We start from the raw sequence: 24666 nt of genomic DNA on the forward strand, positions 1-24666 counted from the left end.
TGAGGGGGAAACCTCCTTTACATTACACAAATGAATAGTTCTTGGATGATACAAATGAAAAAACCTCCTTTCTATATATAGGATTCTAAAGGGTCACAATATAATCAGAGTCGACATAACAATAATAATGTAAGGGCACAATAATAACAATAGAGGGCTTCGATGGGGCACAACAATACAATAAGGGGGTTGCATTAATAGCAATAAGGGGCTAAACTACTAGTATAGGGACGTAGCATGCCCCTCTCCTTCAAAAAAGTGTTTTCCTCAACGCTTGAGTAGTTTTGATTAAAGTCCCACTGCTTAAATGACCTTCAACTAGTTCTTCCAAAAGTTGGAACTAGTTTAATTGAAAACAACTTGAGATAATTAACCTTGATTGCTATAAATTAGCAATCACACATACATAATTGAATTGTAACTCCTCCAACTCAAATTTACTAAGTAAACTGGGTGACACAAGCCATGTCACACAAGTTAACATTATCCAAGTTGTCTATTTATGCGGAGATTCGAATTTTCTCAATTTTATCAAGGCAAAATCAAATTGTGATTTTCTTCCTACATTTTTCAACAATTTTTATAGTATATCAATAATTATTTTAGCACTTAGTATAATCATGTAAGAGTTTCATCCTGTGATTAAATTTTCGTTTAATTTGAGGACACTTTAAAATTTGTGTTTGGAAAATTTATAGGTTTACAACTTTAATTGTCATGCCCTTCCTTAACAAGGTTCATTAGCTATTCTAGGATCATCCTCTTCTTCTTAATATCTCCCACTCCCATCCTATTCATCCTCTAATGGAATATGACATGGCATCAGCTATATTGATGTAACAACTCATAAACCTCAAGGGTGGTAGTGTTGACTCTATCAACCTAATTTTCTAGTAGGCATCCAACAATCATCATCACATGTCTAGGGGAGCATGACTTGCGTATTCCTCCCATGACTCCAAGTTTCAGAAGATAAACAATGGGAAACACCTCAGTCATCATCACATGTCTAGGGGAGCATGAATTGCACAATCCTCCCATGACTCCACGTTTTGGAAGATAAACAATGGGAAACACCTCTAGCCCTCATAGTAGGATCAAGGTCAACACCCTATCATGGAATCTCATTGAGCCTCAACTTTTCTTGGAGTTTTTTCATCACATGGTTGGTTTGGTAATGATATTATCTGCAATGTAAAAACTTGTCCACACATTATAACATATGCATTAATACATTCAAAATCAGTTGTATTTAGATAACAATTTCTATGCATTCCTAATATTCTACCATCTATGATAATGATCTTTGAGTTCATCTAACATATTTGGCTATGTCTAGCCAATATAAGTTTTCTTTCACATTAAGTAGTCAAGTGTAGTCATTCTTTTATTTCCATCTCATTATTCATGTTGATATGTAAAATAAAAATTATAGATATCACATCCAAAACATAATTCATAATTCATTTTAGTATCCATGTACCAACAATGTTAAGAAAATAACATACTTTATATTGGTAAACATGTGCGAGCAATGCTAGGCATAATAATTTGAAATCATTCTTATAATAGTTCAAAATGATAGTCTCAAGTATCCAGCCAAAATAAAGTAAGATATACAGAATAATATTTTAAGTGCTTCAAATACAAAATAATTTGGGGTATTTTTAGCATATGGTCTCTATGATTTCCCAGGTAGCTGATCCAGGACTATACTTTTCCCACTAGACCTTAAATTGGTCTACTAGGAAATTCCAAAGCTGTCAAACTCTATGTTAAAGTATATGTAATGGTTCGACTGAAATTTTTCCCTCGTCTGATACTTGCAGTTCCTTCCATTGAAGGTTATGAGATTTGTTAGGTATGTAATGTCTTAGTACATATACATGAAAACCATTATGAATTTTATGCAAGTGGGGTGAGAGTGTGAGATGAAAGGAAACAGGTCCAATTTTTTCCATAACTTTGAATGACCTAATGAACTAGGGAGACAAATTGGTTCCTTTTCCAAACTAGATGGCGATTTTGTTTGGTTTGATGTGAATGAAAACTTGATCCACTACTTCATAATTCCTATATGTTCTGTGAGCATCGGCATATCGTTTTTTTCTATCTTATTCTTCCTTTAATCTTTTCCTATTTTTTTTACTTGCTCTTCCATCTCTTCAATTAATTTTGGTCCCACTATTATCCAGTCCTATAACTTGTCCCAACTTAGAGGTGTTCTACAAGGTCTACCATATAATGCTTCAAATGGAGGCATTCTGATTGAACTGTGGTAACTGTTATTGTATGAAAATTTGGATAAGGGTGAGTACATTTCCTAGTGCGTTTGTTGGTCCATAACATACATTCTTTTTTAATTCTTTTTGTCTTCCCATTAGTCTCAGGGTGATACACTATGCTTAAATTTAGTTGTTTTCCTAAGGTTGACTACATACAAGTCTAGAAACTTGAAGTGAATAGTGTATCCATATCTGATATGATATTCTTAGGAACTCCATGAAATTCGATGACTTCATTTATAAATAATCGAGATATGTCAACAAATTCATAAGTCTCTTTTATGGGAATAAAGTGGGCACTTTTCATTAGTTTATCTACCATGACTAGAATTCCATTGTGGCTTTGTGAAGTAAGAGGTAGCCCCATCGTAAAATCCATAAAAATCACATCCCATTTACTCATAGGAATGTCATGAGGTTTCAGGAGACCCATTAGGTGACACTGGTTAGCCTTCACTTGTTGACACTCAAGACATTTTTCAACAAAATAGACAATATCACACTTAATTCATATCCAAAAGAAGAGTTTCCTTGTGTTAACATATTTACACGAGGATGCACACAATATAGTTCTTTGTTGGCTTCCTTAGGGATGGTGTTTCAGATATCTTCACTATCAGGGTATACATTCTGCCATGGAATCATAACAGTCCATCATCTTCTAGTTCATGTCCCTCAAACTTAGGTTTTTTTGGATCTTCACAAATTACAATCAAGCCCAGATCTTACTTTTAAATACCAACTATCTTCTAAGTTATATTTTAGCATTCACTCCTTCAAGTCTACCTTGATGGGTATGAGGGAAAAGATACTTTAGTCTTATACTTAAGGCATCTACCACTACATTAATTAGATAAACTTTGAGGTCCAAAATGGGAATCCTAAAGAATATTATAAAATAAGAGTGGAAAAAATAAAATAAGATTAGATGACATCATCAAATTTTAGAGGAAAAAAAGAAAAAACTACTCTTTCAACTAATATTTTCAACATACCTCCATATGGTTTTACTTAAATTTCTAGTGGGAACACTCATTAGATGCCAAATTTAATTCCTCATCCAAGGAGTACCCATGTTGCATACTTTTGATAGACCCTACTACATGAAAAATGAGAAATACATGAACAACGTGATTGCAGTAATGTTTTTCATGTATTTCTCATTTGTTTTGTGGCAGGAACTGTCGAAAGTATAAAACATGGGTACTCCTTGGACGAGGACTTAAATTATGCATCCAACGAGTTCTCCCGCTCAAAATTCGAGTAAAACCATATGGAGATAAGTTGAAAAAATAGTTTTTTATTTTTTAATCTCTTTACTTTTTAACTCCAAATCTGGTGAATCATCCCCCATGGTTGACATCATCATCTTGAATCCTATTGGTTCTTATTTTAATGCCCTACTTAATCTTATCATGCAAATTTTATTAGTGTTTAAATTACCTAAAAATATTGACTTATAATTATCAAGAAATATTGGTATATACCTACATTTGTTAAACTGTAATTTTATTTACTCATATAAATTTTATTATTGTTATTATTCAATTCCCAACTTGTCTTCTCAAATTTAAATTTGGATAGGATATGATGTCCTCCATTTATTCCAAATTAAATATCCATATCGCAAGGTGTCTTCTCAAAATCTACTTGGGAGAAGATATGGTCTTCTCCAATTAATTTCCAAATTAAATGTTCATATCTTATCCCCAAATTGTCATCTAAATTTTACTTGAACAAGATATGGTAGGAAAAGTCAATCATACTAAATGAAAGGATAAGGGGGTAGTCATGGAATTAATGATAGGTGGTTGAGGTGGATGGGAGGAAGAGACATAAAAGGGGAAGGATGATGAGAGGAGAGGGGGGGATTTTTGGTCTTGATTTTGTTTTGGAGGATTGTGTTTTGGGGGAGGAATGTGGAGAAAGAGCTGGGAGAGAATGGAGAGATAAATGAATGAATACAAACTTGGATTTGGAGAGTGTTTGTTAAATTTGGACACACTACATCTAGTTGGACTTGGGCTCGGAGGGCTAGGGAACTTGTGGAGGTTCCTTGGGCTAGAAAATACTTTCTAGTTGGTTGGGAGGCAAATCCAATTGGGTAGTCAAGAGGAGGATCCCAACAGAGTCAAGAGCTCAGGAGCATCTCAACTAAGCTATTGGAATAGGTATTCCTCCATTTATTGATTACTTATGTAAATGGTTGCAATGAAATTCTTAGTTATTTAATTTGTGGTAAATAAATTTTAATGGTATATTATCATCAAATAGATGTTTAGATAGAAATAAGTTCTTTCCCATATTATTATGTTTAAAAGTAGAGAAATTTAGTTTTTAGTTAGAGTACCCTAGGAGGGAGCCTCACACATGGTATTAGAGCCTAGGTTAAAAATCTGGACCTTGAAGCCTACCTAGTAGAAAAAGAAAATATTGCAAACAAATGTAATTATATTAGAAACCAAAATAAATTGAATTATTAAATTATTAAATGACATTGACCATAAATTTAAATGATAAAAAGAATATAAAAAAATTCTTTTACAAAAGGAAACAAAATATCCAAAATTGTTTCACAGCATGTGCTTGATATGGAATACCTAGCTTTACACTTCGAGAGTTGACACCTGTCAAATTAATCCAAGGGTAAAGTAAATTTCCGATTATTTATTTCAAAGCAATAATCCACACCCCGCATCTTTGTATTCCAGTGATGATGCCGAGCATCTTTCCTGAAATCTGAGTACCTCTGAGTTACACCACAATGAACAAATATTCATTGAGATCCATTGCAGCAACAATTTTTATGGCTATTGTTGTTTGAGGTGAAATGGAGGACGACAAACCGAAGAAATGGAGCAACTTAACCGTGACAATTTCATGTGGTTCTTCCTCCCCTTATTCTTCCAATCCTCTGGTATTCCCAAATCTTCCGAACCATGTTTCGACGAAGATCTTGTGCAAGCTGCGTCGCTATGACCGCGCCGTTGCTTCTTGCGTGTGCTGTTCTTGGAAAGATGCCCTCCTTTGCTCTTCAGTAACTTGTGACCAAAATGAAGAAGAATGGCTTTACATTCTATGTTCAACAAGACCCGGGCAATGCAAGGATGCATATGGAAGGAAAACTACATATGGCTCTTGTTTGATCCAGAGATCTCCTGCAGCAAAACTCTAATACCCCCCCCCCCCCCTCCTCCGTCATTTCTTAGTGGGGGAATATGGAGTCCAGACAATTTCTCTCCACAAAAATCTCTTCGTGTTGGGCCTTGGATTTGTCGATGAGGGCTACCATTCTCTCTATTATAATAATTGCACCAGAGATTTGAGTGTGTTGCCTCATATGGACACTAATCAGTGTTTCTTCGCTTGCACTGCTCTAGGAAACTTTGTCTATGTCACTGGCGGCAACGATTTCATTAAAAAGAATCTCAAAACAACCGAAAGATTTATCATTGAAAAGGATGGGTGGGAAACCCTTCCTAACATGATTAAGGCTAGGGATCTTTGTTCTTCCTTCATCTTGAATTTTAGGGTCTATGTTGTAGGAGGGTCATATACAGCATTGCAGGAAGTTGGAGTAGTAGTGACACTATATGGGCTATACCCATTTCCAAATGGATACGATCTAAGAGGGGTAACTGGTCTAGGAATAAGTGCAAGAATGTATTGGAGGTTAGGGGATCGAAGCTCACCTGATGTTCTGGGAGACAACCCACTTGAAGGATTGTGGCAAAGAAATGTTAGACCTATTTTAATCTCCAGTTTTCTCATGCTCTGTCTTCTTTCATGGAGCTTGAAGGCTGACTTCCGAGAACCCACTTCAACTCCAGGCTTTGAAATATCCAGGCATGTCCTATGTACCCTCTGGTTTCACAGGGTGGCTTTGACTTGATTTGTACTAGAAGTATGCACTAGCATCTCTGTTTAGTGAAAAACAAGTTTGTATAGTTTGTGAGTTTCTTTAGCTGTTAAGAATTATGCTTCGACATCTCTTTGCTTATGATTTCATCTCTTCATTATTTGTTCATTGATACAACCCTAGGGATACCCTTCTTGGAGTCAGCATTTGATTAACTCTGAAGCGAGAGGAGGTGACTCTGTACCAATGTCATGCTGTCTTGGAACTGTTATCACTCAGAATGCACCACTGGACAGAACTGACTCCAGGATGGGCAGCAAGCAAAACTGAGTAATAATTGATAAGCAATCAGCCCTAGGTCACTAGCTGACAGCTTCTCCGTTAGGGGTTTGCCAACTACAGTGGGGCATCTCTAATGCTTCTATGCTGCCAATCGCTTACAAAAACCTGTGTGTTAGTATGACAGATAAGCACAGGAAATAAGAGTCTCTGGTATGCATTAAATCCACCAAAGGCATAAATCTGTTTTAAATTGAATAAATGAGAGAATTTCAAATCTGTGACAACCAAGGTTGAGAAAAACATCAAAAAAATATGCCCGCTAGAAGGGAAAAGCCCGCTAGTATAACAACGAGTGGCAAGATATAAGCTAATCCTGTGAACGCCATCGTGTAAAATCTTGATACGGTGGGACTGAAATCAATGAAAGAAAACCAAAGATCTTTGTTTCCTGAGTACAAAATCCTACAACATTCGTTCCTCTACAAAATTTGGTAAAGCTGGGCCATTCAAGGCTTCTATTCAAAGCTAACCTCATCTGTTCCAGACCTTATAACACCGTGCTCATTTTTCTCAGCTCATCTTTTCATGTCGTATTTGATTTTCAGAGAAAAGCAGAGCATGTGAACATTTGTAAACTGAGGTAAGGAAAAAAATAATTTAACAGAATAAAGAAATTGGAAGAGAACAAGGATAATAATTTTCTCCTTTCAAAAAAATATAATGCTAAGTCGATGAAGATGAATATTTGGAGGAAGGAAAGAACCACAAGAACCCTCATCTACCTCAGTTTGTTTTTCAGTCTCTTCCTTTTATTTTCGTAAAGTATTGTTCCAAGATGCAAAACAGTGGGCGATTCTGCATTTTCTATTCTAAATATGAAGAATCAGCGTGACCCCTTATGTCAACAAGCTCGCAAAGCAATAGAAGATCGATCTAGAAAGCGTGATAGGCACCAGGACCAATAGTCGCATTACCCTTGTTAACATTGAGGCTGCAACAGGCATGACTCCTTCACTCCTCCCCTCTGAAGCTACTAGTGGTGGAAGAATCAAGGCCACTGTCCTTTATACACATAAAGCAAACAAGTTCCCCGCAAACCCCAATGAGCTATATGCACATACTTAAATATATGTGTTTTATGATTCTCAGCTGCCTTGCATAGCACAAATGAGCCCCTTCACTACTTCATCAATCCCTGGGCAGCCTCCTATCTCAGTGCTTTAGTGCTCTACCCTACAAGCACCCAAAACAAAACTTTACACAATAGCTCAGGTTTTGGGACACTTGCATTCAGTTTTTCACAATCTAAAACCAAGTTTAATGATGCCTTAGTGTGCTATCAGCACCCAGTAGGCACTCTAACATTTTTTTTTTTTAAACAGATAGGGTCCTCAGACCCATTTTCATGCATTTTCTCCTTTCTTTTTAAAATCATGAGTCCTTCTTCCCGCATGAGAGCCTACTCTGCAATTGTGGATACACACATAATCTCTTCATACTTGAGTGAGCCTCATGGGGTTTCTAATTTTCTTCTCTCTTCAGATTTTTGTCTCATCTGCCAATTTGTGGTCAGATTAGAAGCTTCTAGTCAGACCCCAGAAGTATCTGGATGGGTACTCTGCCTATCCCTTGAATGAGATAGTTGAGTATAGGTGCTACTACTTTCATAAATTATGGGAGTTGTATCTCAGCTACCAAGTCCTTCCTGATTGATTATTTTCCTCGGGAAATTGACAATCTTAGATATTTTAAATACTTAGCTCAGCCAATTAATTTATTGGCAAGGAAATTTCCATTGTTAGGTTTGTGACCATATCCCCCTTGCTGGCTTCTCTCTCTCTCATGGCTTATTACGGTTTGTATGAATGCTTCACCTCTTCATTAGTTATTAAAATACAATTACAATTGTTTCATGTCTTTCAACCCTTTTTGTTAGGTCCCTATAATACTAGTGATTACCCCATTACTATTGTAGTTATAACCCTTATTTATATTTTTGTGCCCCTATTACCCCCATGTTGTTATTTTTGTGCCCCATAGAATCCCTCTATTGTTATTTTTGTGGCTTTATATTATTATTGTTAGGTCGACTTGATTATATTGTGACTCCTTAGACTCCTATATATAGAAAGGAGGTTTTGTCATTTGAATCATCCAAGAATTGTTCATTTATGTAATGTAAAGGAGGTTGCCCCCTCGAAGAGGCTGATTTCTAAGGCGTTGATCTATCTTTTCTATCTTTTCTTGAGCTGGTTTCATAACATTTGGTATCAAAGCTTTGGATTCTAGGGTTTCGCTGCTCCAAACAGGTCATCGTGGCATTTTCGATATAACTTTTTTCTGTGACGTTTCAGAAGTCTCAAAAAAAACCCATTTGAGAAGAAATCGTGCTAAACCTTGGGTCCAAATTTCAAAGCTTTTTGCGCGATATTTGCAGAGATATGATCTGAGGAAGTTGGTCTTTTTGCAGACTCCTGAATTACATTCAAAACAGGTGACCTGGGGAAAATTGTCATAACTTTCTCTCTGGGGATCGGATTGAAATTTCATAAGAAGGTACAGAAAGAGGACGGACTGTAGTTTCTTGTATGCATGTTTCAGATCCATAGGTCGAAACAATGACTCGTGGCACGTCGTACAAGTTCGCTCTACTGAACTAGTCTATAATCAAGTCACTGTGGGAGATTTCACATAACTCTTCCTTGGAGAATCCAATTTGGGTCAGACTTGTGGCATTGGAAAGAGGACACAGAAGGCTACTACAGGTCGCAATTTCAGAATTGGAGGATCTAGAATTACAGAGATACATCAGATTCAATATCAGGCTTCTACAAAGTGAAAAAGGTGTGTAGTTTTTTTTTAATTTTTGTGTAAGCTAGGCTTGAAGGAATTCAAAGGGCATAGTAAAGAATTATTATCGGTAACTGATGCCCCGAGGAAAGAAAATGCAAACACCTAGTAAGGAACCTGAAAGCTCTAGCATGACTCATGAAGAAGAGGAAGAAATGCTACATGATATATCAAAATTACAAGAACAAGTGCAACAAATGTCACACTCACAAAAGCTAACAGAAGCTAAGATAAATGGCGTGGAATCTAAGATAAATGGCGTGGAATCTAAGATAAAGGGCATGGAAGCTAAGATGGATGATTCGAAGATAGATTTGAAGAGAGACATGTCATATTTGAAGAAAGATTTGAAGACAGACATGGCAGATTTGAAGACAGATTTGACAAATTTTCTACAAGAAATACTTACTAATGGTGAAAAGGTATAAAGGAAACTCATGATGTGAACAAAAGAAATGTTAATCATGATTCCATAGACTCTAATGTTGGATCGAAGACCCACCATATTCCAAAAATCGATATGAGGAAGTTTGATGGCAAGGATCCCGCCACATGGATATTACAGATGGAGCAATTCTTCGATCTCAATAATGTGCAAAACACAAAAAAGGTACGTATGGCAACTGTATATTTGGAACCAAATCAGTTTGTATGGTATCAATGGCTTTGCTCTCGTAAAAAAATTATCACTTGGGCAATTTTTACGGAAGAATTGATAGCACATTATGAAGATACAAAAAGCAACACTTTTTTTAGCCAATTGATAAGTCTCAAACAAAAGGGTTCAGTAATGGAGCACATTGAGGAGTTCCAAAAATTGAACATAAGGGTAAAAGATATTCCAGAGGAGCATAGGATTGATGTGTTCATAGGGTCTTTAAAGGATAATATCCAACATGATGTTCGCCTTTGGGAACCTGATTCATTAGAGAAGGCATTCAGGTTAGCAAGAAAAATGGAAAGCAAAATTATGGCAACCAGGAAGCATACCACTCACAACTATAAAGACGGAAGTGTTGTTGCCCCTAGTCTTCCACAACCTATAAGGTTGACACCACAACAATTGGAAGAAAAAAGAGCAAAAGGGCTTTGTTACAGTTGTGATAGCAAATACACTAAAGGTCATAAGTGTGCTGAGAAGAAATTATTCTACATAGATTGTGAAGAGGAAGAAGAAAAGGAGCAAGAAAGGTCAAAAGAAGAAGATATACTCCAGGAACAAAGCCTAGATGAAGAACAAATAAATCCGACCATATCTTGTAATGCATTGGCGGGAATTACCACTCCTCAAACCATCAAGATAGAAGGACAAATCAAGAAGAAAAAGGTAATAGTGTTGATTGATTCAGGAAGCACCCACAATTTTATTCATTGTAGGGTAGCAAAAGAATTGAATTGCTTCCTATATCCAGCACCAGAGTGTCAAGTGATGATTGCAAATGGAGGAACAATAAATTGCTCTGGAAAGTGCCATAATATCAAGCTATCCATGGGAGAATATGTATTGACTAGCCCAATGCTTTCCATTCCAATGGGAGGTGCTGATGTTGTACTAGGAGTCCAATGGCTACAATCCTTGGGTACAATAGCTTTTAATTTTCAAGAACTTTTCATCAAATTTTCTGTGGAAGGAAAGGAAGTTGAATTAAGGGGTATTGCAGGGAAACCAGGAAAGATAATCAGCTCTAATGGTATGACAAAGCTTCTAAAAAAGGAGCAAAGAGGTGTAATTGCACAATTATGTTCGCTAGATGTTTCCACATTGGAATCATCTATTTCTCCAGATCTCCAAAAAGTCCTGGACAATCATTCCAAGGTATTTGAGACTCCCAAAGGTCTCCCACCTATGCGTGATCATGATCATGCTATTCATCTGATTCCAGGAAGTGTTCCTCCAAACATCAGGCCGTACAGATATCCCTATGTCCAAAAAAGTGAAATTGAACGTATGGTTGCAGAAATGCTAGAGGCTGGTATAATTCAACCAAGTCAAAGTTCTTTCTCTGCTCCAGTAGTATTGGTGCACAAGAAGGATGGATCATGGCGCATGTGTCCGGATTATAGGGAGCTCAACAAGCTCACTATTAAAGATAAGTTCCCCATTCCTGTCATTGATGAATTACTGGATGAATTGCATGGATCAATTTACTTCACCAAGTTGGATCTTCGTTCGGGATATCATCAAATCAGAATGAAGATTGAAGACATTCCAAAAACGACATTTAGAACTCATGAGGGTCATTATGAATTTTTGGTCATGCCTTTTGGCCTTACCAATGCACCTTCAACATTTCAAGGTTTGATGAATTCAATTTTCAAACCATTCCTTAGAAAATTTGTGTTAGTATTTTTTGATGATATACTAATCTACAGCAAGTCTTGGAAGGATCATGTTGAACATGTTGACAAGGTGCTACAACTATTGGAGGAGAAACAATTATATGCAAAAAGATCCAAATGTTTCTTTGGAGTCCAGGAGGTGGAATATTTGGGTCATATTGTATCTCATGAAGGAGTTAAGGTAGACCCTAGCAAAATTAAAGCCATTAAGGAATGGAAAATCCCCACATCCATAAAGCATCTGCGAGGATTTTTTGGGTTGACAGGGTATTATCGCAAGTTTGTTAAGAATTATGGGAGAATAGCAGCACCTCTAACAACATTATTGAAGAAAGATGCATTTTCATGGACTCTGGAAGCAACAAAGGCCTTTGAACATCTTAAAGAGGCAATGTGCCAAGCACCGGTCTTAGCTACACCGGACTTCACAAAAACCTTTATTGTGGAATGTGATGCTTCAGGAAATGGAATTGGTGTTGTTCTAATGCAAGATGAAAGACCCATTGCTTTTGAAAGTCGTCCAATCAAGGGAAAGTTTTTAAGCAAAGCTATTTATGAGAAGGAAATGTTGGCAATACTCCATGCACTTAAGAAATGGCGACCCTACCTAATGGGAAGACACTTCAAGGTAAAAACGGATCATGATAGCCTTAAATACTTTTTAGAACAAAGATTATCCTCTGAAGAGCAACAAAAGTGGGTCACAAAGATGTTGGGTTATGACTTTGAAATCATCTACAAAAAAGGGAAGCAAAATGTGGTGGCAGATGCACTCTCAAGAAAGGATGAGGATGTGGAAGCATTGTTGTGCGCCATTTCTATTATCCAACCAGATTGGATAAATGAAGCAAGGGAGGAATGGAAGAATGATGAAGAAGTGTGGGCACTTATTCGAAAGCTACAACAAGATTCCAGTACGTCTGATACATTTAGCTGGCAAAATGATTCGTTATGGTACAAAGATCGCTTATACCTCTGTAAGAATTCCCAGCTAAAACAAAAGATTCTTATGGAATTGCACACTTCTCCCTTAGGAGGGCACTCAGGATTTTTAAAAACTTACCACAGGGTTAAGAAGGAATTTTTTTGGGATGGCCTTAAATCAGATATTCAAAAGTTTGTGGCAGAATGTTTGGTTTGCCAACAAAATAAAGTTGAAACAATTAAGACACCAGGTCTATTACAACCTTTATCCATTCCAAGCCAACGTTGGGAGGAGGTTTCAATGGATTTTATCACAGGTTTACCCAAGTCTGAGGGAAAGAGTGTCATCATGGTGGTAGTTGACAGACTTACCAAGTATGCACACTTTTGTGCATTATCACATCCATTTAAAGCCAGTACAGTTTCTACTGCATTTATGGAAACAATTCAAAAGCTACATGGAAACCCAAAGATTATTGTAAGTGACAGAGATCCCATTTTCACTGGAAATTTTTGGACAAAATTATTTTCTTGTCTTGGTACTCAGTTAGCTCATAGCTCATCTTATCATCCTCAATCTGATGGGCAAACTGAGATAGTAAACAAATGTTTGGAAGGATATCTTCGTTGCTTTGTATCTGATAAACAGACACAATGGGTCAAATGGTTGCCTCTGGCTGAATGGTGGTATAACACTTCCTTCCATACAGCAACAAAAATGACCCCATTTATGGCACTTTATGGGTATCAACCACCATCCATCACATCATATTTAAGAGAAAATTCTAAGGTTCAGGCAGTGGAACATCACATCGAACATCAACAACAAGTCCTCCAACTCTTAAAGGATAACCTCTGTTGGCACAAAATAGAATGAAACAACAGGCAGATCAACATCGCAGTGAAAGAAGTTTTGATGTAGGTGATTGGGTATTCCTACGGCTACAACCATATAAGCAAATGTCCCTAAAGCAAGCTAAGAAGGATAATAAATTATCACCAAAGTATTATGGTCCGTACAAGGTGTTGCAAAAGATTGGTACTATGGCATACAAATTGGAGCTTCCTGCAGCTTCTCGATTGCACCCAGTTTTCCATGTTTCATGTTTAAAGAAGGTTATAGGCGACAAGCTCCCAGTTCAAACAATATTGCCAGAAATTGACGAGGAAGGAAAAATTATATTGGAACCGGAAGCAGTCATAGAAACAAGAACTCGACAGCTACGAAATCGATCAATTTCAGAGTATCTTATCAAGTGGAAGAACTTATCCGCTGAAGATTCCACATGGGAGGATGAGAATTTTATGCAGAAGTATCCAGAACTACTCAAGCGTTGAGGACAACACTTTTTTGAAGGAGAGGGGCATGTTAGGTCCCTATAATACTAGTGATTACCCCATTACTATTGTAGTTATACCCCTTATTTATATTGTTTTGCCCCTATTACCCCCATGTTGTTATTTTTGTGCCCCATAGAATCCCTCTATTGTTATTTTTGTGGCTTTATATTATTATTGTTAGGTCGGCTGGATTATATTGTGACTCCTTAGAATCCTATATATAGAAAGGAGGTTTTGTCATTTGAATCATCCAAGAATTGTTCATTTATGTAATGTAAAGGAGGTTGCCCCCTTGAAGAGGCTGAATTCTAAGGCGTTGATCTATCTTTTCTATCTTTTCTTGAGCTGGTTTCATTACACTTTTACATTTACATGCACATACAGGCATCATTAATATAATTAATTACAATATCAATGAGGGATTAAAGACTAGGGTGTTACATTTAATTGGAATGAAAACCAATCGAAATGCATGTAGGTGCAAGTTGAAAACTCGTCTGCTTACTAGAGGCTCCTAGTTTTGTTAATTCTTACATTTTTTTCTTATACTAATCAAAGAATATATCTACAACCACAATGCCTTTGATCATGACTATTAAACTTTCCAACTCCCACTCAAATAAATTCCATTATTTGAACTGAAAAAGAATATACGTGTGATCAAGGAAAAAGTCCATTATATTTCTGCCCATCAGAGGTTGTTCCATAAAAGAGAAAATAATATACCTTCCTAAGTACAAACATGAACACTTCTTGAGGCATACAATCATTATTGTTGATATATTGAAAAAAAAATTGTATCCATTGCTGATAACTCTGAAAAGGAAACTTAAATCCAAAGAAACAATTCCTTCTCAAGTGCAACCTAAGAACTTTTCTTGCGAAGAAGCATTTTCAAAATAAAGATTTGGATATTGGGTAAACTATTTGTATATATGCATTCAGCAATCTGAATTCAACTTAGTCATCTTCAACTTAGTGTCCCGGCTTAATCTCTTTTATTTTTTCATAAAATGTCTTAAAGAACTTTAATCTAGAACCATGGGAAGTTGGGATGTGTTATTTTATGCAAAAAATGATGCAGCTGAATTACATGGGCTTATATTTTTTTCATTTGAAATATAGCTATCGGATGTTTTGGTTTGAAATAGGAAAAGAGCAAATGCAAAGATTGGCTCTACACTAGATGTTAGAGCTATATATCAAGTTATCAACCTATTAAAAATATGATGGGGACTTGAAACTAACCTCTGAAACAGAAATTCTGATAGAAATGTCTGTCCTAACAAACAAATGGAAATGAACTTGACTTAACTGTTCCGGACTCTGTTGTATACTTTGACCAATTCTTGAATGCACCACTGAATATTTCAATTCCAATCATCTAGAAGCTAGCTAATAAAGTTTCAATGGGTTAAAAGAGTCATAGTTCTATTTCAATATGCATCTGCTAGACTACATTTATTGTTCCCTGATTGAAATGCCATATTTGGAACTTAAGATTCAAGTTGAAAGAAACCCCAAAGGTTTTTTTTTTGAAAAATTTTAATTGGCGAAGAGCTCTAACGTGTCTCCATGTTTCTTAGTAACACAAGTTCTCAACTTAGTTTATAAGGCATCAACGGGCATTCAAGAGAAACCCGCAGACACAACTTCCAGTCAGCAAACAATACTTTCTTTTTATATTGGATATAAATGTTCTCCCATGAGATCTCAGACTCTCTCATATGAGATTAATATCACCCATTGAATTATTTTGAACCAGTGGTGATAAAAACCATAAAGCGCATGCATTCACCTATCAAAATACAGGAGGTAGACAAAAAGAATGCATTATCAAAATAGAGGAGGCAGGAAAAAATAATGTGCATTATACAGATTGGTGTGATCTCTAAAAATATTTCATGTTGCAACCAATCAATCATTATATTAGCATGAGGGTCACTACCTCTATAAACATCCCCACTGGTATAAATATTATGGTATATTAGAACTTATAGCACACCAATGTAGATTCATCTTTAACTAGAAAATCGATTTTCCTTCCTTTCTCCTATGTTGGAGCCACAACAAATCATAATTTCTAAGTGGGGTCCTCCTACCCCACTCTTCCTAATTTTATGATGGAAAAATTTCAAAATTGACCAAAACTAGGAATTACTTCGCATAATTGCTAAGTAGGGACATCAAAAAACAAGATAATAAACAAAGTTTATAGTCTTGGAAAAGTATCTATCTCGTCTCTAAACAATGTTTATAGTCTTGGAATAGTGTATTTTTTTTGTTTCTTCTTTTATTTTTATTTTTCAAGAAACTAGAGACATGTATCACCTCCTATTGAAATGTAATATTTAACAGTTTAAAATATTAATAATAATAAGATTTAAATCAAAATATAATAATATAAATAAGGAAATTTAAGAAAAGAGTATTGGCATTTAAGTACAAGGATATTCTGCGTACAGACATATAATCAAATTTTTGGATCAATTTAATGATTTTAGAACATGCACCAACATACTTGCTTGATGATTTCTTCTTGGATTTTACTTGATTCCCTGAACATCCATGATTGTGTGTTTCGATCAATGTTATTTAGGATATCTATTCAACCTGTGTGCTTCATGCCTTTTTCCAAAGAAGTACATAGAGAATACAAGTTTTGATTAATGTGCATTGATCTTTAAGCTATGGATATCACGTTTTATAGTGTTGATGAGTATTGATTAGAGATTAAAAAGGTTGGCTTATTGAGAAGCTATAAGAGATTAAAAATGCATGAGTTCAAATATCTGATATTATCATCACCTTAAATTCTAACATAAATAAGTAAACAAAATATAGGTTTGATAAATATGCATTGGTCTTTACTGCTCTAGATATCATGGTTTATAATTTTGATGAGCTTTGATTAGAGAGTAAATATGCATCAGTTTAAATGCAAATATTTTCATTGCTTAGAGTACTAATATAAGTATGTGTATTCGAAACCTTTAGATCATAAAAAGTATTAGCATGAATTGGATGAGCACTTAAATGGTTTACAAAATGCACATATGTTTTTTTGCTTGGATATGGTTGCTTAGTTTTGGTTGCATGTATGATGTAACAGTCCGAAGAGCACTTGGTAGGTATGTGCAACTGTTTTATTTTGTTTACAACTTTAGTTTGGACAATGTGGTTGTCAAGTAAGCATATTTTTGTCAAATGAACCAACTCACACATGTTGTCATCCATGGAAAATTAACAACTAATTGTGGAATTCTGAGTTTCTAACTCATGGTTATAAATATGCAAAGAATGGCCATAACTGTGAATGAGTGCTATAATTATATATTGGGCCTATTACTAGTTCAGATTCTTTCTGCTACTTATTTCTTTTCTTATAAAGAAATCGGCCTTGTTCTCAACCTAAAGGCAAGTGTGAGGTTGTTGGTACCAGGCCAGCCTATAAAGTCATTGACTGTACATGTCTTTCCAATAACATTAGCATCCAATTTCCCCAAGACCTCTATTCATCAGGATATCATGCACAGATAAAGAAATGGTGCAACAATTTGAATGGTTTAATATTAAAATTTAAAAGCAACACATAACAAGGCCCAAACTAAGATTACAAAAAAACAATTTAGGCGTCTGGGTAGTGATATGACCATATATTCCATTTGGAATACAAACATCGTAAGCATAGAGTGATAGAGCACATAATCAGGTAATAAAATACTTGAAAGACAGACAATGCAAAAGATTCGTTAAATACAAATTTAGGATGACCTAAATTCCATACTACTCATAGAGGCTAAAAGAAGTGCCAAACATAAAAGAAATCGTAAGATAGGGTTTTCGTATTCGTGTAATACCTTAGCAAATAGAAAACAAAAGAGTGAAGTCAGATGGAAAGTAGCAAAGGAGAAATGAAAGATACACAATCTCTTATGGTTAACTATTTATCATATTCCTTGGAGGAGAGGTGTTGGTACATGTGCATTTAACCACTCTGGCACATTGATTGAGGACACCCCACTTCTTTGAGGAGGTTATAACAACTTTATGGACAATTATGGCACATGTTTCTATGGGATTACTATTTATGGCCAATTTGGTTGATCCTGGGAGATAATTCCCTAACATCTGTGTACTATTTCCATTTGGAGGAGTTGCGTTGTTTGTCTACAAGACTCTAATTACCTTGGCATATTCTTTGAAGTCACTCCACTTGTCAAAGTGGTCATGACCATTAATTGCAAATTTTTTTTTTTTTTTATGGATTATTCTTGAAGGATGAGTTGCTCTCTTCTTGGAGAAACAACCTTAACATATTCTATTTTGGCCATGTATTTGGTATCTCTAGATGGCTAACTACCTTGTCTAAGAGACTTTTCCCATTTTGGCGTGAGTATTTATAGGTGAAGTTATCTAGCTACATGGGTTACCCATAAAGATAATTTTGATAGGGACTCTCACTTACATATACATTTTGGAAAAGTTTGCAATTAGTTTTGGGGAATTAGTTAAACCTTAGCACTGCATATCGTCTATAAATAGATGGAAAGACTGAAGGAGTAAATCGGGTTATGGAATATATGCTTATAATGTATATCATGGATAATTTGATAAGTGGGAAAGGTACTTACCATTGGTAGAGTTTTCCTATAACAAAAATTACCACAATTCAGTTAGGATTCCTCCTTATCAAGATCTATATGGGAGGTCATATAGGACAACATTGAGTCGATGAAAGGATGGAAGACATAGTAATAGTCACGATAGGATTGTTTCAAAATGGAGGAATAGGTAAGATATATTCAACGAAGTTTAAAGGAGGCACAAGATAGGAAAAAGATTTATGTTGATGCACATAGTACGGATCAAAGTTTTAAAGATGGGGGCCGAGTTTTTATTTTATTCCTAACACTATTCAGTTTGAGAAAGGTATGAAGTTACCACCTCAATTTATAGGACCTTTTAGAATCAAAGAGAAAATTGGACCAGTGTCCTATTGTCTTGTACTACCACCCCACTTGCATAAAAATCATGATGTTTTTATGTATCTATCCTATAACATTATGTTTTTGATGAATCCCACAAAATCGACTAGTGGTAATTATAGGTCTCAGACGTGGGAACCATAATGATCAAACCAATATGCATATTATACCATAGGTATGGATAGCTCAGGCATCACTTGGTGGACCAAGTTAAGATACAATGGGACAAGCATAACCCAAGATCTGCTACCCGGGAGGATGCAAAGACTATATGTTGCAATTACCCCTCACTTTTGACCATTTATGATGTCCATTTTGACTTAGATAGCTACCTATGCTAAGGCTCTATTTGCAATTCCATGTTATTTATTTATGAACGCTATGCCATATTGATGCATTTAGTTGGACAAGTGAAACTACTTATATAATCATTATATGGATTAGGTATTAATGATTGAAATGTTCGATGTATGACCTAATGTATGACTTACTTGGTTATGATTTATCTAGTGCATGACTTATCAGAGTTATTGTTGTTTCATGTATGGCTTAAGTGGATATGATTTATCTAATGAATGACTTAGTGAAATTATGATTTATCTAATGTAAGATTTATTTCCAGTATGAACTACAAAATTGACACGTGGATACTAGACTTAATAATATGATGTTTAAGATCATGTATCTATATCTATTTTGTTGTTATATATATGCATGGATGAGAACTAACTTGCAGATTGGAAAGAACTATATGATAACCAAGATCTACTCTTCCATTGGGGAAGGTCGAGACATCCAATGAGGAATGGTATGATGTACATTGTTCTATTACATTTGGTATCTACTTGATATGCACTCTTATGACATGGGTAAAATGTAAATGGGAGGTGACATGGCTACCTAAATAGATTATTCGATGACAAGTATCCAACCAGCGCTGTAGTGTGGTCCATATTAGGGTGTTGACCTTAGTTGTGAGGAGGGGTGGAGGTATTTCCCACCATGTAACCTCCAAACCTAGAATCGTGGGAGGGTAGGGATGGACACACTCCCTTAGACATGTGATGACAATTACCAGTTGTCTGCTGAGAAGTTAGGTCGATATAGTCAACTCTTCCGCCATATTGGTTTTATTAGTGGTTAGATTGGTGTAGTCGATGCCATAGTATATAACAACAGAGGATGGATTGGATAGGAATGGAAGTAGGTTAGGAAGGATAAGAGGATATAGATTAGTTGAAGACTCTTGATGGGAAGTGGTATCATTGCGTGACTTATTAAATTTTACTACTATAACTCTCTCTCTGTTTTGTTATGCCTTATTGTCAAACTACTTTCGAACTCCTTGTATCTTTTTCACTCTAACTTCGAGACGAAGTTTTTTGAAGGAGGTGTGTATGTAATGCCCTACTTAACCTTATCATGCAAATTTTATTAGTGTTTAAATTATCTGAAAATATTGACTTATAATTATCAAGAAATATTGGTATATACCTACATTTGTGAAATTGTAATTTTATTTACTAATATAAATTTTTGTTATTGTTACTATTTAATTCCCAACTTGTCTTCTCAAATTTAAATTTGAATAGGATATGGTCTCCTTCCATTTATTTCAAATTAAATATCCATATCCCAAGGTTTCTTCTCAAAATCTACTTGGGAGAAGATATGGTCTTCTCCAATTAATTTCCAAATTAAATATTCATAGCTTATCCCCAAAATGTCATCTCAAATATACTTGAACGAGATATGGTAAGAAAAGTGAAGGATACTACATGAAAGGATGAGGGGGTAGTCATGGTATTAATGATAGGTGGTTGAGGTGGATGAGGGGAAGAGACATAAAAGGGGAAGGATGATGAGAGGAGAGGGGGGAGATATTTGGTCTTGATTTTGTTTTGGAGGATTATGTTTTAGGGGAGGAATGTGGAGAAAGATCAAGGAGAGAATGGAGAGATAAATGAGGGAATACAAACTTGGATTTGGAGAGTGTTTGTTAAACTTGGACACACTACATCTGGTTGGACTTGGGCTCATAGGGCTAGGGAACCTGTGGAGGTTCCTTGGGCTAGGAAATACTTCCTAGTTGGCTGGGAGGCAAATCCAGTTGGGAAATCAAGAGGAGCATCCCAACAGAGTCAAGAGCATCTCAACTAAGCTGTTGGAACATATATTCCTCCATTTATTGATTACTTATGTAAATGGTTTGCAATGAAATTCTTATTTATTTAATTTGTGGTAAATAAATTTTAATGGTATATTATCATCAAATAAATGTTTATATAGAAATACGTTATTCCCCATCTTATTGTGTTTAAAATTAGAGAAATTTAGTTTTTAGTTAGAGGACCCTAGGAGGGAGCCTCACACTTATAAATTTTATTTTAGTTGTATATTTTTGTTTTGAGGCCCATTTTAGACCTCAAAATTTTTCTAATGCTCCTTCCGATTAATGTATGAAATTCCAAAGTAATACTCACTTAAGAATTCAATCCATTGATTTGGCCTAGAATTCAAGTCCATTTGGGTAAGCAAGTATTGCAAACGTTGGTCGTCCATTTTGACCACAAAGTTTATCCCTACAAGATAGTGTCTCACTATCTTCAATGCTAGTACTACAACAACCAATTCTAAATAATGTTTGGCGTAAAGTTCTTCATGGGGATTTAACTTCCTTAAGGTATAAAATATTACTCCTTTCTATTGCATTAATACTGCACCCAATCCTTTCTTGGATGCATTAGTACATATAGTAAAGTCTTTATGCATGTCATGTACTCACAATATTGGTCCATTGGTTAACAATCATTTAAGCTCATAGAATGTAATATGAAATTCCCCAGTCCACTTGTACCTAAATCCTTTGTATTGGAGGGTTATGATAGGCTTTACAATTTTTGAGAACCCTTCTACAAGCCTTCAGTACTATCTAGATAAACCCATAAAACTATGCACTTCATGCACATTTTTCAGTATCGTCCAATCCATGATTTCTTTTACCTTTTTAGGATATGCTGAGATCCCTTCAGTAGATATAATATGACCTAGTTAATGAAGCTTCTTATGAAAGAAGGAACATTTGGATATCTTTACATATAACTAGTGTTCCCTGAGGAAAGATAATATTGTTTGCAAATGTTTTTCATGCTCCTCATTTTTGGAGTAGATGAGAATATCATCTGAGAATACTTATACAAAATGGTCGAGGTACTTGTTGAAAACACTATTCATAATATTCATGAATATTGTTGGCGCATTGGTCAATCCGAATGGTACTATCGTGAATTTGAAATGATCGAAGCATGTTCGGAATGAAGTCTTAGAAATATCATTGTACTTAATTCTTAGTTGACGATAACATGATTGTAGATTGGTTTTTGAAAATATTGAATCCCCTTTCATTTGTTCGAAGAAGTCATCAATTTGAGGCATTGGATATATATTCTTTAATATAGCTTGATTTAAGTCTCGATAGTTTATGCATAGTCATAAGGAACCATCCTTCTTCTTGTCAAAAATTATAGGTGCACCCCAAGGTGAAATATTGGATCAGATGTGTCATGTGTTTAATAGTTATTTCAACTAGCTTTGCAACTATTGAAGTTCCCGAGTCGTTATTCTATAGGGTGTTTCTTTAGATTGGTTCTATACCAGGTTTTAATTATATTGTGAGGCCAAGCTCCCTTTCAAGAAGTAATTTTTGTAGTTCCTTAGGAAAAACATCTAGAAATTCAGATAAAATTAGGTATTTCTCTAGGGATGGCACTTTTTCCTGTCTTAATTCCTTTACTTCATATACATGACAATCTTTTCTTAAGAAATGCATCATTTTCATTTTTGAGATAAAGCATAAAGATACCTTCCTCTTAACACCCTGGATTTGGATCACCTCTTCTTCATTATTTATACATAGAATTCTTTTCCTATAACAGCCCACCCAATCTTGGTAAACTTCGAACCAATCCATCACTATGATGAGGTCATAAGTTCCTAGGGCTATGACATATACTTTTAACTTAGTCAAACAGACCCATAGATTAACTACACATTCCTCAACACTTGACTCTACAGACTGAAGTTCCCCTGGAGCCATTTCTAGTTCTCTAAAATCATTTTGTTTTTGTTCTACCAACCCAAATTTATCTAATGCATATGAATAAATAACTATCAGTAGCACTAGTATCAAATAAGATTTTGAATTTTAAGTTGTTAATAGTACCTGAGCAGTGAGGACTCCACTATAGTAGACTAATTTTCTACTTAGTTATTAATGAATATTTCATGGATTCTATGATTTCCTTCGGCATTTAATGATGGTTGTCTTCCTTCCCTATGCATCACGCTTGAAGAAGCCTCTAGAAAATCACATTGAAAATGAGTTCCTCCACATCGCTAACAATTAACCTAGGGTGATTCCCTTGTGTCATATTGTGAGTTTCTTGAAAATGAGCTCTATCCTCTCATGCTACTTCCTCTCGTGCTTCTTCCTCTACTATTAGTTCCTTGAGAGATCAACTGACTTACGTTAGATCTTAATGATACTACATATACAACATTATCTTCCATGGGATCCATTCCTCCTACTCCTCTTGGAGTAAATCTATTATCATAAGGAGGTGGTCTCGCACTACTCGCCCCGAAGAAGTTTTGGGGAGTCACCCCTAGAAATCTTGGTTGTGAGGGTTCTATTGGCCTGACATCCATTTTTATCCCTAGATGCTCCTCTACATAGTAGGTACATTCAACTTCCTATTCTACTGATGATGACCTTCACATTCTAATCATGGCTCTGATTCAAGGGTTTAATCCATACACAAAATTCTCATCTTAGTGTTCATCAATATCCATAGAGGGAACATATTTTACAAGTTCCATAAATTGTATTTCATATTCTTCCACTATTTTGTTACCTTGGATTAATGTGTGGAAGGCTATGACCTACTGCTTTTAAAATAATTTCCATTTTCTTCCATAGATATTTAAAAATACTTTCTCTTTTGTATTTCGATAAGTCATTTTCCTCAATTTATATTTTCCTTTCTATATCTAGATGGGTAATATCCTAATCCATCTAAAATTTGGCTAAGAGTTAGGTAAGGAGAATTCCCAATTTTTTTGCATGACCACAGTGTCTAAGTTAGGGATAGAGGAATTTTAAGCTTGAAAGTTGCAATAATTTTCTTTAGTCACTCCCTGTAAAAACAACAAGGCATGTTAGCCCCTACAATTGGCCACTTTTGGGTTTTTTCTTCAAGTTTCCTTCATATCTATTTGTTTCTTGGGTCTAGGAGAAGAATACTAATCTTTAACCTATGTTTTAGTCCCTAGATATATGTCTTGTTTGTGTGATCTAAGTTTTTGAGTGAATTTGAATATTTTTTTCATTTAAATATGTTGGTTGGTATGTTGATTTTTTTGTAGCTTGTTATATAGCATCTATAGTAGATAATTTCATATCTATTTTTTTGTCTCTAAATTTGAATCCCTTTTATGAACCATGCACCTTAAGAATGATATGAATTCAATGAATACAATCTACTTTGAGGGTGGAACCTCATTTTACAATGACTACAATATAACATGAGATGTGATTATCCTAAGTCCATGTCTCCCTGGTATATATAGGAGGCAAAGGTTACAATTATAGTGAAGGGGTGTAGCACTAGTCGGGTTTTATCCTACATGAAAATGTAACAACAAAAATTTAATAACTCAATATATCGATGGATTAATGTGTGGTTTTAGGGATAACATAGGGATTTTCTAGAGCTTAACATGCCCCTCTTAGTTAAAC

General features: G+C 35.4%; 1 pseudogene; it reads left to right on the forward strand.

Annotated features, from left to right (window-relative positions):
• The first annotated feature begins 5115 nt into the window (after nt 1–5115).
• LOC149141069 (F-box/kelch-repeat protein SKIP4-like) lies at nt 5116–6177 on the forward strand (annotated as a pseudogene).
• Nucleotides 6178–24666: the final 18489 nt, after the last annotated feature.

This window comes from Pinus tabuliformis, chromosome X (genome assembly GCF_031772625.1).
Source record: "Pinus tabuliformis cultivar Carrire ecotype Pingquan chromosome X, CPIR1, whole genome shotgun sequence".
NCBI lineage: Eukaryota > Viridiplantae > Streptophyta > Pinopsida > Pinales > Pinaceae > Pinus > Pinus tabuliformis.